The 19,809-nt window shown below is 47.9% G+C and overlaps 1 protein-coding gene across 1 annotated transcript in view; it reads left to right on the forward strand.

The window, feature by feature from the left end:
- Positions 1–19,809, forward strand: part of UQCC1 (ubiquinol-cytochrome c reductase complex assembly factor 1) — a 110,964-nt gene that overhangs the window by 76,210 nt on the left and 14,945 nt on the right. The gene's annotated exons all lie outside the window — the stretch shown is intronic.

The raw sequence follows: 19,809 nt of genomic DNA on the forward strand, positions 1-19,809 counted from the left end.
GGCGGCGGGAGGGTAGGAGGAGAGGGACGATAAGAAGAGGCAGTGGGTAAAAAATATCAAGGGGAAAGTTGAGCTGGAATGTAATAGGAAAAACAAATAGTCTATAAGTACCTAAGACTGGATAGTCAAAAGTGGCAGATAAAAACCATTAATTAGCAAACAACAAATAGTCCAGTAGCACTTAAAGACTAACAAAACATGTAGATGGTATCATGAGATTCTACATAGACAAAGAACCATTTTGTCACCTTCATTGTTTGGGAGTGTGTTGATAATGACCCAGCCATCCAGTATCTTTATTCAAACCATAGGCGTGAGAATTGAACTTGTGAATGAATTGTAGTTCCAGTCCTTCCCTTTTCATTTGGCTTCTGGAATTGGTCTGTAGCAAAACAGCTACTTGAAAATCTGGTAATGCATGCCCAGGAAGATGAATGTGTTCTCCAACAGATTTTTGTATGTTCCCTTTATGGATATCTGATTTGTGTCCATTAATTCTTTCCCGTAAGGACTGTCCAGTTTGTCCAGTATATATTGCAGTGGGGGCACTGCTGGCATTTGATGGCATAGATTAAATTTCTGGATGTGCAGTTAAATGAGCCTCTGATTTGGTGGCTTATGTTATTGGCTCCAATGCCAGCAGTGCCCCACTGCAATATATATTGGACAAACTGGACATATTTTTTACCCACTGTCTCTTCTTGTTCTCCTCTCCTATTTTTTCCTCCCCTCCCCGCATCCCCCTTCTTCTCCCTTATTTATTTTGGTCCTGGACATCCAACACTCTGGTCATCTGAAGAAGTGGGCTGTGCCCACGAAAGCTTATGATACCATTGACATGTTTTGTTAGTCTTTAAAGTGTTACCAGACTATTTGTTGTTTTTTAAATTTATCCAGTACAGACTAACTCAGCTACCCCCTGAAGCTTTTAATCATTATTGTACGCCATCACTAGAGGGCCAAGTTAAAAATATCTTTGTATCTTAATTGTGTATTTCTACATCTTAAAATATCTGTATTTTTTTTTAACACTTAACGGCATTTCTTGGGTTTGTAATGTTTGATTTGGGATACTTATAATATCCCTGTAATGTTTGAAAATTTGATAGCGGAAGGCAGCTTAGGTGAAAGTGACCATGAAATCATAAGAGTTCATGATTCTAAGGTACGGTAGAAAGGAGAACAGCAAAATAGAGACAGTAGATTTCAGGAAGGCAGATTTTAGTGAACTCCAGAGAGCTGGTAGGTAAGGTCCCATGGGAAGCAAGACTAAGAGGAAAAACAATTGAAGACAGTTGGCAATTTTTTAAAGGGACATTATTAAGGGTCCAAAAGCAAACTATTCCACTGCGTAGGAGAGATAGAAAGTATGGCAGGAGAGTATCTTGGATCAACTAGCAGATCTTATATGATCTAAATATCAAAAAGGAGTCCTATAAAAACTGGAAACTAGATCAAATTACAAAAGATGAATATAAGCACACAACCACGGGTATGCAGGGGCCAGATTAGAAAGGCAAAGGGACAAAAAGAGATAAATCTAGCTAGAGGCATAAAGAATAACAAGATGTTCTATAAGTATATTAGGAGCAAGAGAAAGACCAAGGACAGGGTGGGCCCATTGATTTGTTAAGAAGGAGAAACAATACCAGGAAACTTGGAAATGGCAGAGGTAGTTAATGACACCTTTGTTTCGGTTTTCATCAAGAAAATGGATAGTGACAGGATGCATAACATAGTGAATGCTAGTGGAAATGGGGTAGGTTTAGAAGTCAAAATGAAAGAACAAATTAAAGATTACTTACAAAAGTGAGATGTCTGCAAGTCACTAGGGCCTGATGAAATGCATCATAGAATACTCAAGGAGCTGATAGAGGAGGTATCTGAGCCTTTAGCAATCATCTTTGAAAAATCATGGAAGTCGGGAGAGATTCCAGAAGACCGGAAAAGGGCTAATATTGTGCCCATCTATAAAAAGGGAAATAGGAGCAACCCAGGAAACTGCAAACCAGTCAGTCTAACTCAGTGGTCCCCAACCTTTTGGGGCTGCTGGGCACCCGGGGGCGGGGCCCGCACATGTGCCCAGGGGTGGGGCTGCGCACGCGCCCAGGGATGGGGTCACCCATACGCCGCGTGCCCGGTGCTGGCGTCACCCAGGGCCAGCACTACTCCTGTGCCGCACACCTAGGGGCGAGGCCACCCATACGTCGTGCTCCCAGGGCCGGAACAGCCCATGCGCTTGATGCCCGGGGCCGGCACTGCTCCTGCTCCTGTGTCCAGGGGCAGGGACGCCCATACGCCACGCACCCAGGGCTGGCACCGCCCATGAGCCGGGGGGGGCGGGGCTGGCCCCGATCACTCGGTGGGTGCACTGAAATGGCCCAGCGGGCGCATGGCTCCTGCGGGCACCGCGTTGAAGACCACTGGTCTAACTTGTGTTCCAGGGAAGATAATGGAGCAAGTAGTTTAAGAATCCATCTTCAAACATCTGGAAGATAATAAGGTGATAGGGAACAGCCAGCATGGATCTGTAAAGCGCAAATCATGTCAAACCAATCTGATAGCTTTCTTTGATAGGATAACAAGTCTTGTGGATAAGGGAGAAGTGGTGGACGTGGTATACCTAGACTTTAGTAAGGCATTTGATACGGTCTTGCATGATCTTCTTATCATTAAACTAGGCAAATACAACATAGATGGGGCTACTATAAGGTGGGTGCATAACTGACTGGATAACCATTCTCAGAGAGTAATTATTAACAGTTCAAAATCCTGCTGGAAGGCCATAACAAGTGGGGTTGCTGCGCACTCAGCCGGGCTGCCACGGGGGAGCGTTTGGGAGGGAAAGGGGGGCGGGCGGTGATGTATACGGCCCTGCCCCCTGATCATGTACGTCAGTGCCCCGCCCCCTTCTCCACCCCGGTGGCCTGCTTCATTGGGGAGGACCGGCCAGGAGGGGAGCGGTGCTGGCCAGGAAGGGGGGGCCTGGAAACAGCTAATGGGGGGCAACGGGGCTGGCCGGGGGAGATGGGCCAATGGGAAGCAGGGCTGGTTGTGGGGGGGGGGGGGGGGGTCGGGCAGAATGGGGCTGGCCACGGGATATCAGGGGGGACCAGCCAGGAGGGGGCAGGGCTGGCCGGGAGTAAGGGGGGGAGGGAAGCAGAGCTGCGGGGGGGAGTCAGGGGCCGCAGGGGTGGCCGGGAGGAAGGGGGAGTGGGAAACAGAGCTGGCGGGCGTGGGGAGAGGTACAGCGAGGAGAGGTGCAGGAAGAGGAACTGACCGGCGGGAAGCAGAGCTGGGGAGAGGGTGCAGGGGGCTGGCCGGGGAAGATCAGGAGGGGAAGTGGGGGAGAAGCAGCCAGCCAGGAAGGTGGGGTGATCAAATTGGCCGGCGGGGAGCAGGACTGACCTGGGCACTTGCTGCCTGTCCTGCACAGGGTCCCGGCGACGCACGAGTGAGGAGGAGGCTTCCTCTCCTCCTCACACTCAACCGACTGAGGGCTCTCAGCTGAGATTCCTAGCCGCTCCCCACTCCAGGCTTCTGTCCAGTGTGCAGCTGGAAAAATCAGAAAATACTGGACTGTCTGGTACAATGCCAGACACCTAGCAACCTTACGCACTCCTCTTCCCCCGCAGCAACCTGGCTGAGTGCACAACACTCAGCCAAGCTGCCATGGAGGGAGGTGAAGGGGGCAGGGCGGTGATATACACGGCCCCGCCCCCTTCCCGTCCCGCTGTGGTGCTCAGCTGAGTGTTGCGCCCCTCAGCCAGGCCGCTGCGGGGGAGCCAGCAGTGCAAGGGGCCATTTGGGCTCCCCCATGGTGGGAGAGGAAGGGGGGGTGGAGTGGTGATGTACATGGCCCCGTCCCCTAGCCGTGTATGTCTCTGCCCTGCCCCCCTCCCTCGCGGCGGCCTGGCTGAGCAGGCAGCACTCAGCCAAGTGCCACGGTGGGAGAGGAAGGGCAAGGGGGGCGGGGAGAGATGGGAGGGGAGGGAGAGGCAGGAGGAGGAGGAGAAGGGAAAGGGAGAGTGAGAGGCAGGAGGGGGAGAAGAGAAAGAAAGAGACGGAGAGAGAGGCAGAAGGCAAGAGAGACAGGAGGTGGAGGAGAGCTGAGGTAGAGAGGGGGAGGCAATAGGAGGAGAGAGAGAGAGACGGCGTGAGAGACCGGAGGCGCAGGAGAGAAGACCAAGGTGGAAGAGAGACCTGAAAATCCCATCTTATGACGGGCTAATTGGCTAGTAAGATAAGAATTGCATTGAGCCAGTACATGCACACCTGGTAAACAACGGTAGTATTACTAGTGTAGGGAGTCCCATGTCTGGTGAGTTTCACCAGGGACCTAGACCTCAGAAGGTGCCCTGGATTCCCCCAGCTGGAGCCATGTCAACCACGGCCCTAGAAGCGAGGATCAGGAACAGGACTCCCCACGGTAGAGGGGATGTAAGTATTCCAAATGCCTTTTACTCTTATATGCATTGCTCTGTAGTGCTTGCTGATGTGCACTCTGTATTATCTGTATAGCAACAATTCAGTAACATTAACTCTGTAGTAGCAATGACATAGTGGCTGCGTCTAGACTGGCATGATTTTGCGCAAATACTTTTAACGGAAAAGTTTTTCCATTAAAAGTATTTGCACAAGAGAGTGTCTATACTGGCATGTGCCTTTGCGCAAAAGATTGGTTTTTGCGCAAAATCATCCGTGCCAGTGTAGACGCTGTCTTGCGCAAGAAAGCTCCGATGGCCATTTTAGCCATTGGGCTTTCTTGCGCAATAAATTAACATTGCTGTCTACACTGGCCCTCTTGCGCAAGAGGGCTTATCCCTGAGCAGGTGCATCAGAGTATATGCACAAGAACCACTGATTTTGTACATTACAAAGTCAGTGTTCTTGCGCAAATACTCGCGGCCAGTGTAGACAGGCAGCAAGATTTTGTGCAAAATCATGCCAGTCTAGACGCAGCCAGTGAGACTAGTAAAGGAAGACTATCCCTAATCGACTCTGTGTTGAAGAGAATCTATAATCCTGTTTGGCCCTGGCCCTGTGAGTTGACACAAAGGAGATAATGTTAAAGGTATCAATGAAATATCTATGTAGCATTAAAAGACTTTTTGCATATGGAAGGGAATCCTAGTAATGGTATAGTTCCTTATAAATGAGTGGTAAAATTTTTGTTGATGCAGAAAATCTAGTTCAGTTCTGTGTTTGGAATCCAAGTTGCTGATCTGTCCAAACCATTATAGTGGGGTGATTGAGCCAGAATCATTGAAATTGTATAGTCATTTTTTTTTAACAGAGGTGAAAACAAATTCTATATATTCTATTTGGACATAAAGTATCAATTTCAAATGCTTATTTTTGTTTATGAACTGCTTGAATTTTGAAGCAAATGACATTTGCTGTAACTGTTTCAAAAAGCATCATGTGACCATAATTTTTCCAGTTTCTCATATTCTCTTCAGACTCCTTTTTAAAAATGTGTTAGAGCAGTCTGAAGTAGGAAATTAAATGTGTGTTATTCTTTGCTATGAGTAGTTGGCAAGACTATTTGTTAAAAGTTGCAACATGTTTTTATTAAGAGTTATTAAGGTTTAAAAAATTACTATTTTTGGATGTCCGCATCAGAGGTATATTGACACAATGTTACTGATGGCGTAAGCTGTGATGACAGAATAGTAATTATGTCAGCACAATGACTGAGGGGGTTTTTTTCCCCATGGCATACTGTTACTGCTTACTATGTCATGATGCTAGAGATGCAATTGGACCTATGTTAACACAATTACCTTTGTCACCCTCTAAGACAGGGGTCTCCAAACTTTTCAGCCCGAGGGCCGCATTAACTATCAAACAGCAGTTCGGGGGCCGCTTTCACGACGGGGAATTTCAGTTGCCTATTGCACCCTCTGTCGTAGCGCGGCCGGTACTCTGACCATGCACTCCCTCCAGTGCTGAAGGGGAGGGAAAGGGGGGCCCGGGCCCACCCTCACTCACGGGCCCCAGCCCAGGGCCCTAAGGACACGGAACCAGCTGGCTCCGGTCCGGCTGATGGGGCTCCTGCCGTAACTTGTCAGCCCGCCAACTCTAACGAGTTCTGCCCTGGACTGCTTCCTTTCCCTCCTCGTGTGACCCTCTACCTCCCCCCACCGTGGGGCGGTCATCTTTGATTCGTCCGTCAGGCTGACGGTCGTATATCCAGACGCCCACCCCTCCCGCCGGGGCTGGTCCTGCCGTCTGGGTGGCCGTCGGGTCTGGACTCCTGAGAAGGGGGGGGGGGCTTTTCCCCCTGCTCTCCCCTTCCTCTGCACGCTGTCCTCCCCTCCTGCTTGCCACCGCTCACTCCTTCCCCCCCCCCCCCCGGGCGGAAGGGGTCACCTTTTTAAAGTTCCCGCCGGGGTTCACGTTCCCCCGCACGTCGCCGGGCGGGCGTTACCACCACCGCCCATCCTGCCCCCTGATTGGCTGGCTGCCCTGTCAGTCTGGGCGGGGGAACGCCGCCCGTGCTAACCCCCGCCCCCTGCGCCGTTTGCCGCCGCGCGGCCGCTTGTCAGCGGAGCGGCCCGCTTCTCCTGCCCCGGCGCGGCGTGAGTACACACCGCACACCCCTGACAGGGCCCCCCCCCCCCCCGCGGCAAGAAGGGCCCGTTCGGCGGCGCCCCAGGGACGGGCGGGGGTCGCCTCGTCACACCGGCACGCGGAAGAAGGCGGGGCCAGACAAAAAGGTCTCCACGGGCCGGATGAGAGGGCCTCGCGGGCCGCATCCGGCCCGCGGGCCGTAGTTTGGAGACCCCTGCTCTAAGAGATAGACCATTGACAGTGTTTATGGGTCTGCTGCAGCAGGTCAACCAATTGACCTAGTCTTCTAGTTCAAACACACGAGGCTAATGCTCCTAGAGTCACAAGTCCTGGGTTCAGTCTATGCAAACATGTATGGAGATTTTAATTCCTGTGACTCTGAAGCTTGGGACAGTGTGCAATCTTCATTAATACAGAGTGGTTCATTGTCTCTCTCTAGTGGCTTAACAATGTCTCAAATATCATCTGTGTGAGAATATTCTTTGGCTTATCTGGCTCTCAAAGCACTGGCCTTTACTGCTTGAGCTAAAGAACTAAAATGATTAGCTCAGGAACAGAAGCTATCTCATAAACCTCTGTACATGGTCTGATTGTTTCAGGGGGACAATAGCCATGTGTCAATGAGGTTTATATATTGTTTCCACTAGAGTAAGAAGTACGGGGCTATTTGGAATAATTATTACGTCATATAGAGGTAAATCTTGCTTACATCACTGAGACATGCTTCAAGGCCATCCTCAATTCTGTTTCAGTATGATTAGTTCCTGAACCATACTCTGTATCACAAACCAAGAGAGGCTCCTTCATAATACCAGAAATGAAGGAAAGAGGAGGCAGAGTAGCAGTCCTGTTCCCCTCCAGTCTGAGATGCAAAAACAAAATGTGGATTAAAGTGCATCTGTATGATCTCTGTGGCAAAGGACAGAAAGTTTCCTAGGATTCTTGGAAAGACCCTCTGCTGGGAACCTGGTCAGCTTTCTGGAGGAACTAATAGAGCTCCCGTCCAACATAGTACTGAGATCCCCCAGATTCTCTCTTCTCAGGGACCTCAGCCTTCACCATCCTAGACAACATAAATGATACAACACTATTTAATGTCATGTCCCACGTAGAAATCATGGGAGTCTTCCAGACAGCTTGGATGCAGGATATACTGGATTCTGGCATCAACCTCAGAGATATTACTCATACTACTGGTCTCACCACCTCATAGCTGACAGAGATCAGAAACTTCTTTCCTTCACATCACAGTAATGAACATCCAAAGCTTGTCCACCTCCAAGACTCCTGTATCTTTTGGCTTTAAAAATCACTGTAGAAGAACAAGCCACCAAAACAGAAGCTGTAGACGAGTTAATATAACAGTACAGCCACCTGATGTCCATTACCATCAATGATTTGGTGCTATGCCGCCGCCTCCCCTCCCCCCCCCCATTGGAGAAGATCACCATGGAGCATAGAAGAGCAACAGCAGATAAGGCAGAAAGTTACAATGCCAAAAAGGGATTCTGAATCCATCAACTACAAAGAGCTCTTACAGAACTTTGCCACTGCAGGAAAGCATCAAAATGAGCCTTTTACTCCTCTACAATTAATACAGCAGAATCGCAGCCAGCAAAGCTGTCTTAGTCACCCAGATGCTAGACCGCAATGTCAATTGCTGTGAAGAGCTATCAGTGTATTTTACTGATATGATCAATTGAAAGTGTACGGAGGTAACTGGGAAAGAACCTCTCTCTCAGTGGTCACTCGATAACAAGTAGGACGTCTTTCTGTCACCTTCCTATTTGTAGATCTGTAGATGTCTGACCAGCCCAATTCTGGAGCTGCAGATCTTATCTCAGAAGAGGCAGGTGTTGGTGGCTATTGGAGAGATGCAGCGCAGTTTTTGCTGCTCTTTTCTCCTTCTCCATCTCTTCTCGTTTGTGCTGCGGCGGGACTCAGATTGTGCCACCCCATCACGGATTACCGCTCTCCACTGGGGACAGTCCTGGGCAAGGTTCGCCCAAGTATCGACACTGATGCTGCACTTTTTCATGTTTGCCTTCAACACGTCCTTCAGTCACTTCCTTTGGCCTCCAATGCTCCTCTGCCCTTCCTTCAGCTCAGAAAACAGAATCTGTTTTGAGGCGCTGATCAGGCATCCAGACTACGTGACCAGTCCAGCAAAGTTGTTGGTAGATGATGATAGCTCAGTGTAGGTTATGTTCGATGATTATATGTTGTCCAGGTTTCACACGTGAACAGCAGTGCTGGAACAACCACTGTGTGGTGCACAAGGAGCTTTGTCTTAGCACTGATGTCCTGGTTCTCAAAGATACTTCGTCTCAGGCAGGCAAAAGCAGAACTTGAGCAGCTCAGGCGATGCTGGATTTCTGTGTCAATGTAGACTTTGGCGGAGAGATATCTTCCATGATACAAGAAATGCTCCATATTTTCCAGCAGGTTTCCATTGACTTGAATAGAAGGTACATGAGATTGTCCATTCGGCAAGGGTTGACGGAGCACCTTGGTCTTTTTGATGTTCAGTGTGAGGCCGAGATTCTCATATGCTTCAGCGAAGGCGCTTAAGATGGACTGAAGCGCTGTGGGGGAAAGACCAGCAACCATATTGTCATCTGCCTACTGTAACTCCATGATCGAAGTCGTGGAGGTCTTGCTTTTGGCCTTCAGTCTCATGAGGATAAAAAGCTTCCCATTAGTTCTGTAGACAATCTTCATGCCATCTGGAAGCTTGTCAGTGAGATGGAGGGTCATGGCAGTGAGGATGCAGAACAGTGCTGGGGCAGTGACACAGCCTTATTTCACTCCTGTTTTGACCTCAAAGGGTTGCTTCGGGATTCATTGTTACTCAGCATGGTGGCAATCATGTTGTCATGAAGCAGTCTCAGGATGTTGACACATTTTTGTGGCAACTGATCTTTGAGAGGATGATCCACAGGGCACTACAATTGATTGAATCGAACACTTGGGTCAGGTCGATGAAACTCCTGTCTAAGGCTTGATTTTGTTTGCAACATTTTTCTTGCAATTGCCGAGCGGTGAAGATCAGGTCCACTGTTCCTCAGAATGGTTGGAAGCCACACTGGGATTCTGGAAGAATTTCTTCTGAGAGTGGCAGGAGTCGATTAGCAAGGATACAAACTAAGATTTTCTCTACTGTTGCCGTAAGAGAGATGCTGCAATAGTTTCCACAGTCCGATTTGTCACCATTCTTGAAGAGACTGACAATCAGTGTGTGTCTGAACTCTCACGGTATCTGCTCCCTATTCCAGATCTTGAGAATCAGGAAATGGAGTTTTGTGGAGCTCTGGCCCACCTTCTTTTAAGACTTCAGCAGGGATTCTGTCTAGTCCAGTTGCCTTGTTGCTGTTAGAATCATAGAATCATAAAACACGAGAACTGGGACCTTGAGAGGTCATCGAGTCCAGTCCCCTGCCCTCATGGCAGGACCCAGTACCATCTAGACCATCCCTGATAGATGTCTATCTAACTTGCTCTTGAATATCTCCAGATATTATTCCAGTGTTTAACCACCCTGACAGTTAGGAAGTTTTTCCTAGTGTCCAACCTAAACCTCCCTTGCTGCCGTTTAAACCCATTGCTTCTTGTCCTATCCTCAGAAGCCAAGGAGAACAATTTTTCTCCCTCCTCCTTCTGACACCCTTTTAGATACCTGAAAATCGCTATCATGTCTCCTCTTAGTCTTCTCTTTTCCAAACTAAACAAGCCAAATTCTTTCAGTCTTCCCTCATACGTCATGTTCTCTAGACCTTTAATCAGTTTTGTTGCTCTTCTCTGGACCTTCTCCAATTTCTCCACAACTTTCTTGAAATGTGGTGCCCAGAACTGGACACTATACTCCAATTGAGGCTTAATCAGCACAGAGTAGAGCGGAAGAATGACTTCTCGTGTCTTGCTCACAACACTCCTGTTCATGCATCCCAGAATCATGTTTGCTTTTTTAGCTACAGCATCGCACAGCTGACTCTCATTTAGCTTGTGGTCCACTATGATCCGTAGTTCCCTTTCTGTATTACTCATTCCTAGATAGTCGCTTCCCATTCTGTATGTGTGAAACTGATTATTCCTAAGTGGAGTGCTTTGTATTTGTCCTTATTAAACTTCATCCTATTTACCTCAGACCATTTCTCTATTTTGTCTAAATCATTTTTAATTATGACCCTTTCCTCTAAAGCAGTTGCAACCCCTCCCAGTTTGGTATCCTCTGCAGACTTACTAAGCCTTCTCTTTATGCCAATATCTAAATCGTTGATGAAGATATTGAATAGAACTGGTCCCAAAACAGACCCCTGTGAAACCCTTGTTATGCCCTTCCAGCAGGATTGTGAATTGTTAATAATTACTCTCTGAGAACGGTTATCCAGCCAGTTATGCACCCACCTTATCGTAGCCCCATCTAAGTTGTATTTGCCTAGTTTAATGATAAGCAGATCATGTGAGATTGTATTAAATGCCTTACTAAAGTCTAGGTATATCACGTCCACCTCTTCTCCCTTATCCACAAGACTTGTTATCCTATCAAAGGAAGTTATCAGATTGGTTTGACACGATTTGTGCCTTACAGATCCATGCTGGCTGTTCCCTATCACCTTATTATCTTCCAGATGTTTGCAGAGGGATTCTTTAATTACTTGCTCCATTATCTTCCCTGGAACATAAGTTAGACTGACTGGTCTGCAGTTTCCTGGGTTGCTCTTATTTCCCTTTTTATAGATGGGCACAATATTAGCCTTTTCCGGTTTTCTGGAATCTCGCCCGACTTCCATGATTTTTCAAAGATGATAGCTAAAGGCTCAGATACCTCCTCTATCAGCCCATTGAGTATTTTAGGATGCATTCCATCAGGCCCTGGTGACTTGCAGACATCTAATTTTTCTAAGTGATTTTTAACTTGTTATTTCTAAACCAACCCCTTTGATGTTGCCTGCATAGAGGTGAATCCACTGGACCCAGTTATCTGATCAGGGAGGTTAAGATGGACTATATTTAGGGCAATTTTCTAGCCTCCTCCCCATACGGCGTGAGCAGAGCAGATCCTAAATAGGGCTGTTCAGTCATGGATGCAGCTGCTGCACTGTTCTACCACCTCGGTCCTGAAAACAGAATGACTGATACACACATCCACTGCCTCTGTGCTGGTCCATTAATAAAAGCTTCTGGACTTCACAATCCTGCTCCCATAGCCATTCGCCAGATGCTGTAAGGCTTAAGCTTAGAAGAGTAGTACATAGAAAGATTCTTGTGCATCACTTCTTTTAGCATGGGGGGGACTGTTGCACTGCAGCCACCACATGATCCTTGACTGATAGAAGGCCTGTGTCCAATGGCATGGACTCCACAATGATTGGGATTAACCTTCATCTGCCTTCACAGCCCTTGTAGCATTACCCTTGCTATCCTCTGCCTGTTCTGCTGCTGAGGACTTTTAGAATCGTTCTTCATCTGGTCTGTCCCCCTTGACCTTGCTGCCATGGGTGACCCTACCAGGAGTACAAGACTCCCAACGGCATCGCTCTCGGGTTCATTGGAACGCACAAGTCCATTCACCACGATAAGGTGACGATCTGGAGAGTGAATGAGAGAGAATATTCCATTCCTGAGTAGATTGTATTAGCTACCATACCAACTCTGAATGGGTTTAGTCCCACCACCCATGAAAAGCTCAAGAAGCCCTAAAAAAAATTAGTCTCATTCTATGAATCCATGCTTAGCCGGTGAAAGCCAATGAAGACCAACTATGTACACTATTAATGGAAATAATTGATACCTATTTTAAATAAAGAAGCATCAAGTTACCAAGCTCTATGAAAAGTATAACTGAAGGTTTCTCCAGTAGTAAAGAAACCAACATTTGGACAACACTCCAGCTAATGACTTGTCTCCAGTCTCCCAATCCTGGGCAAGATAACTGAGAAAGTAGTAATCAGTGAACTCCAACACGTGAGATCAGCCAGCATCCTGGAAGCCCTGCAGTCCGTGTTCAGACCGAAACATAGCACAGAGATGACTCCCGTGACACGGAAAGATGATCTCCTCGGTGCAGTAAATTCTCCATGATCATATTGCTGAACCTCTCTGCAGCCTGTAAAACAGTGAACAGCAAGGTTCTGCTCATCCACTTATATGACACTGCAGGTGGAGAGAATGCAGCACTACGGTGACTCCAGTCATTCCTTCTCAGCAGAGTTCAGAGGGTTGTGATGCATATGTTGGCCATGAGTAATGAAGGTTCTAACTTGCAGCATTGCACAGAGACCCATAGCATCCCGTCATCTTTCTGATAGCTACATGAGACCACTAGAAGAGAACAAAGCTGCCAGCAGTATACAGTTACTACCACTACTTAGAGCTTAGGGATGTAAGCAACTAGTTGAGTAGCTGACTACCTGATAAGTCTAGGCTTATTGAGTAGTGACTCAGCTAGTCACTTCCCTTGCCCCTCCCCCACTTGATGCGTGGTAGCTTTTACTACATTTAAAAAGCAGAGGTGCAACATCTGGGACCTCGCGCAAGCACCCAGTCCCAAACTGCTGCAGCTCTGCTTTTCAAGTGTAGCAGCAGCCTGGAGGACGAACCCCCCTCTTATCAACTAATTGCAGCGAATCCCCTTATCGACTAATCAAGTAGTCGATGAAAATTCCATCGACTACTCAATTAGCTAACTAACCTGCTATTTAACATCCCTGCCGTGTCTACAAGAGATCAACTCTTAGATCAGTTGGCTCAACCTGAGCCTAGATAAGACCATAGCATTTCAATTTGGGAAAGGGAAACACTTCAAAGGACTAGCTAACATGTTATCTCCTCATGCACTAAAGGCTCACAGCCCTCATTCATCCAAGTAACGCAGGGCTTTGCACTATTGTTCAGAGATTACAAGGCCAAAAGGGACTGTTGTGATCAGCTACTCTGGCCTCCTACATGACTCAGTCCAGAGACTTGCCCCCCCCAAATTTTCCTAGAGCAGATATTTAAAAAAAAAAAATGCAATATTGATTTTTAAATTGGTAGTGGTGGGTAATCCATGGCAGCCCTTGATAAATTGTTCCAGTACATAATTACTCTCACTCTGAATTTGTTTAATTTCAACTTCCAACCATTGGATCCCTGCTAGATTGATGTGCCCAATATTAAATATTTGTTTCCCCTTCCAATTCTTAAAGATTGTAATTAAGTCGCTCCTTAACCTTCTTTTTGTTAAGCTGTGAAGAGCGAGCTCTTGTAATCTGTAATGTTGCTTAAGGGCAGTACCGTTAATACAAACTCATAATAGCAAAGGCCTGTCCAGTTAAAAGACTCTTTATGTACCTCTTTAACTTCCACACATTATATACAGTATCAGAGGGGTAGCCGTGTTAGTCTGGATCTGCAAAAGCAACAAAGAGTCCTGTAACACCTTATAAGCTAACAGATGTATTGGAGCATAAGCTTTTGTGGGCAAAGACCCACTTGGTCAGATGCATGTAGTGGAAATTTCCAGAGGCAGGTATAAATATGCAGGCAAGAATCAGGCTAGGTTAATTCAATCAGGGAGGATGAGGCCCACTTCTAGCAGCTGATCTGGAGGTGTGAACACCAAGGGAGGAGAAACTGCTTTTGTAATTGGCTAGCCATTCACAGTCTTTGTTTAATCCTGAGTTGATGGTGTCAGATTTGCAGCTCAGCAATTTCTCTCTGAAGTCTGGTCCTGAAGTTTTTTTGCTGCAGGATGGCTACCTTTAAATCTGCTATTGTGTGTTCAGGGAGATTGAAGTGTTCTCCTACAGGTTTTTGTACATTGCCATTCCTAATATCTGATTTGTGTCCATTTCTTCTTTTGCGTAGGGACTGTCCAGTTTGGCCAATGTATATAGCAGAAGGGTATTGCTGGCACATGATGGCATATATTACATTGGTAGATGTGCAGGTGAATGAGCCAGTGATGGTGTGGCTGATCCGGTTAGGTCCTGTGATGGTGTCGCTGGTGTAGATATGTGGGCACAGTTGGCACCGAGGTTTGTTGCAGGGATTGGTTCCCGAGTTAGAGTTACCATGGTGCGGTGTATAGTTGCTGGTGAGAATATGCTTCAGGTTGGCGGGTTGTCTGTGAGCGAGGACTGGCCTGCCTCCCAAGGCCTGTGAAAGTGAGGGATCGCTGTCCAGGAAGGGTTGTAGATCACTGATGATGCTTTGGAGAGGTTTTAACTGAGGACTGTAGGTGATGGCCAGTGGTGTTCTGTTGGTGACAGTATATACCTCCAGATCAGTGGCACCGCTACGGGCACCCGTATGGCCCCACAATATGCCAACATTTTTGTAGCTTACCTGGAACAATGACTCCTCAGCTCACGTCCACTCACGCCCTTTCTCTACGTACGTTACATTGATGATATCTTCATCATCTGGACCCATGGGAAGGAAACTCTGGAAGAATTTCACCACGATTTCAACAGCTTCCACCCCCACCATCAACCTCAGCCTGGACCAGTCTACACAGGAGGTCCACTTCCTAGACACCACAGTGCAAATAAGTGACGGTCACATAAACACCACCCTATACCGAAAACCTACCGACCACTATGCCTACCTTCATGCCTCCAGCTTCCATCCCAGACACACCACACGATCCATTGTCTACAACCAAGCCCTGAGGTACAACTGCATTTCCTCCAACCCCTCCGACAAAGACCAACACCTACAAGATCTTCACCAAGCTTTCTTGAAACTACGATACCCACACGAGGAAGTAAAGAAACAGATCAACAGAGCCAGATGTGTATCCAGAAGCCTCCTGCTGAGGGACAAGCCCAGGAAAGAAACCAACAGAACACCACTGGCCAGCACCACTACATGAATCTGACGAAGTGGGTCTTTGCCCACGAAAGCGTATGCTCCAAGACATCTGTTAGTCTATAAGATGCGACAGGACTCTTTGTCACATTATATACACTTTCACTTTGAAATTGAGGCCCTCTATAAACAATTTCCAGGAACATTCACACATTCCTAACCATCAAATTAGACTGCAAAACTTTAACTTTGACTTTAGACTTCTCCCTAGGGAAATAATGCATCATACACTCTACCTAGGGAAATAATGCATCATACACTCTTGGATGTCTAACAATGTATATTTTAATGTTGCCAAAGTTGGAGTTAAGGTTTTGCATTCTGATGTCATGGTGAGGAATGTGGTATTGTGTTACTGCATATAGTGAAGATATAAGGAAGTTAATAAAGGAAACAGTCTTTCAGGGAAAGTGGCAAATATGATGTTAAAGCATGTTAAAGGAGGGTATCTTAGCTGGATATTTCCTTACCTTTAAGCATGTATGTAAGTATGGGGGGGCACCCAAGCTTTCTAAATTTGCTTTGAACAGTCTTCTTTGAGTGCTTGTCCATGTCGATTCTATTCTAGGAGTGTGCATGCCCGCGTGCACAATTGTGGGAGATTTCTTCCCTAGAGGTATCTGTAGGGTCAGCTGTAGCACCCCCTGGAGTGCCACACTCATAATTCAGTATATTGGGCACCACCAACCCTATGCCATCTCAGTTCCTTCTTACCACCCATGACAGTTGGTTGGAGTGTCTTGTCTTGCAGATTGCAAGAGCATTAGCAGTTCTTAACAGCCATTGTATGATAGGGTACACATACCCCGCAGTGACCCAGGAGGGCTTAATGCCTTGTGGGTGGAGGAAGTCCCCCGGCCCCCAGCCACACTGGGTGTGCTCCAAGGACGGGAGTAGTATAAGAGGAATAGCTCCTCTCAGTCTGGGCTGGGCACAGGGGAGGAAGGACCTGCTAGAGCTACTCCAGGGGTGGACCAGCCAGAAGCTCAGACAATGGGAGCTGGAGACCCAGGAGCCTCCAGAGCTGGTGGAGCCACAAGAGGAGATTAGTGCTATGGAGCCTGAAAATCCAGAGACTAAAATGGGTCACACCAATGCCAGAACTGGTTGGAAGTGACCCAGGGAGGGGCGCATGAGTGGTATTTCCCACTCGAGTGAGCTCAGCATGTTGTGGTGGGATTCCCCCCTGAGAGAGTGGTAGATCACTTCCCCGTTGACAGGGCCCTGGGTCGAGGCCTGGTAGAGTAGAGTGGGCCCGGGCCCTTCTACCGGGGCTGCTTCCCCAAGCCCCTGAGACACTAGCTGTTAAGGTTAGGCTGTGCTTCCCTGAACCCCAGGGCTCTGTTACTGACTCTAGCCATTAGGCTGTGCTGCCCTAAACCTAGGACTGTGTTACAGATTGTGGCCATTGGGCTGCGCTCCCTTGGGACAGGGTGTATTTACAATGTGACACGTTATTGTCTTTTTACATAGTTTGTAGGTACTTAGTTAGCCAATACGTGTTAGGTTAGATGGTAAGAAGAGTCCTGCCTTGGCTTTGTCCCGAAGTGGGGCATGCCCCACTCTCTCAGCTTCAGACCATGCTAGACATGCAGCAAGCTGATGCCCATTGACAAACATCTGTCAGGAATAGTCTAGATGGTGCTTGGTCCTTCCATGAGTGCACGGGACAGGACTTGAAATCCTCTTGAGGTTCTTTCTGGTTGTATGGGTCTATCACTGATCTCTGAGACACCTACTTGAAGCATTTGGGGGAATCCCACAGAAAGGACAAGTGTGGAATCTGTAAATACTTTTGACTTAGAACCCAAAAGTAGCAGGATTTTTGCTTGAGGAACCTCCTCATGGATGCTGCACTTTGTCCTACATCAGAGCCCTGTCACTTGGACCCCACACCCGTTCAATTGTCCTGGTCTTGGCTAACCTCAGACTGTTGGGTATTTGACAAAAATTTTTGGGCTACAATTCAAAGCCAGCCTTCCTACCCATCCCCTTTCCCTGTCCCTATTTCAGAGACCCTTCTCACAAGCAACTGATTGTCCAGGATGTTGAAAATCTTGTGCACCTGGGTGTAATACAGTTGGTCCCTAAGGACATGAAAGCAAAGGGCCTGCTGCCCCCTAATCTCAAAAGCAAAAGGGGGCCTTAGACCCATCTTGGCCCTGCATCATCTCCACAAGTCTCTCAAGTTACAGTGGGGGAGTTCTAGGTTGGATATTAGGAAAAACTATTTCACTAGGAGGGTGGTGAAGTACTGGAATGGGTTCCCTGGGGAGGTGGTGGAATCTCCTTCCCTCGAGGTTTTTAAATCTCAGCTTGACAAAGCCCTGGTTGGGTTGATTTAGTTGGGATTGGTCCTGCTTTGGGCAGGGGGCTGAACTTGATGACCTCCTGAGGTCTCTTCCAGTTCTGTGATTCTAAGAGGTTGAAGTTTTTCATGGTTTCCCTGACCTCCATCATCCCCTTTGTGCATCCAGGAGACTGGTATATCACCTTGGACTTGAAGGGGACACATTTCCCTTTTCCTGAGGCAAAGGCACTGCCTTCATTTTATACTGGGCCAGTGCCATTTGCAATGCCCTTTGTTCTCTTGTTAGCCCCAAGAGTGTTCACAAAGTGCATTACATAAGTGGCTGCTCACCTCTGATGTTGGGATGTTCAACTTTCCTGTACCTTGACAACTGGGGTATGTCTAGACTGCATCCCTCTGTCGGCAGAGGGATGCAGATTAGGCAGGTTGAGGCAGGAATTTAAATATCCCGTGCCTAATTTGCATAAGAATGGCCCCCGTGTTTTGCCGACTCAGCACTTTGTCGGCAAAAAGCAGCAGTCTAGAGGGGGATGTGTTGAGAAAGAAAGCCTTTTTTGACAGATCCATTATGCTTTGCAGGAGGCATAAAGGATCTGTTGAAAAAGGCTTTCTTTCTCAACACATCCCCCTCTAGACCAGTGGTCTCCGACCTTTTTTTTTGCGTGAGATCACTTTGCATTTAAATGCAATCCAAGATCTACCTCAGATCCCCTTGTGCCACCTCCTTCGTGCCCCTTCTCCAAGGCCCCACCCCTGCTCACTCCATCCTCACCCTCCCTCACTTTCACCAGGCAGGGGCAGCATGTTGGGGTGCAGGCTCTTATCTTGGATTAAGGGATTTGGATTGGGAGAGGGACTCTGAGCTGAGCTTGGGGCAGGCAGTTGGGCTGTTGGAGGGGGTTCTAGGTTCAGGAACTGAGAGGGCATTTGGATGCAGGGCTGTTCAGGGCTAGAGGTGCAGGAGGGGGTTCATGACTGGGGTGGGCACCAGCTGGGCAGTGCTTACCTCAAGTGACTCCTGGGTGCAGTGGAGCTAAGGCAGGCTCACCTCTGTCCTGTCCTGTCCTGTCCCTGCACCACTTCCAAAAGCAGCCAGCAAACCCCATTTCAAGTCCTGGTGATAGGATACAGGGTGGGAGAGGGGGAGCCTCTTCTCCCCAACCTGCCCTGCACAGAAAGTAGGAGGCTCCGGAGGGGGCAATTCCAAGGCAAAGGGCAGGAGATGGGCAGCAGTGGGGAGAGCGGCAGCTGAAGTGCCAGTACTTGACAGACTCTTGGCCAAACCAGTCAGGAACCCCTGTCAGAGGCTCCAAGATCTACCAGTAGATCCCGAGCTACTGGTTGGTGACCACTGCTCTAGACTGTCGCTTTTTGCCGACAAAGTGCTGAGTCAGCAAAACGTGGGGGCCATTTTAATGCAAATTAGGCACGGGATATTTAAATCCCTGCTCATTTGCAATGTCGACCTGCCTAATCTGCATCCCTCTCCCGACAGAGGGATGCAGTCTAGACAGACCCCTGTTTACTAAGGGGCTAGCCCCAGGATCAGATGTAATGGCACCTCCATCTGGTCTGTTCCAACTTTGGCCTGGAAAAAGTCCTTTTTGCAGCTCCATCCTCATCAGCAACTCTTGTATCCAGTGCATCAGACCTGGTGTGGGGAGCCCAGCTGGCCAATTCCAGCACACAAGTTTGTTGGTCCAGTCACAGTTGCTTCCTACACATCACAGTCGCGGAGCTCAGAATGATTCACCTGGCCTGCCGAGCATAGAAAGCAAGGTGGTCTAGGTCCTGACGGACAATACAGCAACTGTGTTCTATAGCAAGAAGCAAGGCAGGGCCAGATCATCTGCCTTTTGCCAGGAAGCCCTCAGCCTCTGTACTTTTCTCTGCATTACAGCATCCATCTCATAGCTGCTCATCTCCCTGAGGCTAGGAATGCTTTGGCAGACCATGTCAGCAAAGCCTTTTTGTCATACCATAAGTGGTCCCTCCTTCCAGAAGTGGTTACATGAGGTGCATTTGTTTGCATAGAGACAGAACAGGAAATGCTATGTTTTCTGCTTAGT

Source organism: Pelodiscus sinensis, chromosome 18 (genome assembly GCF_049634645.1).
Source record: "Pelodiscus sinensis isolate JC-2024 chromosome 18, ASM4963464v1, whole genome shotgun sequence".
Taxonomy (NCBI): Eukaryota; Metazoa; Chordata; order Testudines; family Trionychidae; genus Pelodiscus; species Pelodiscus sinensis.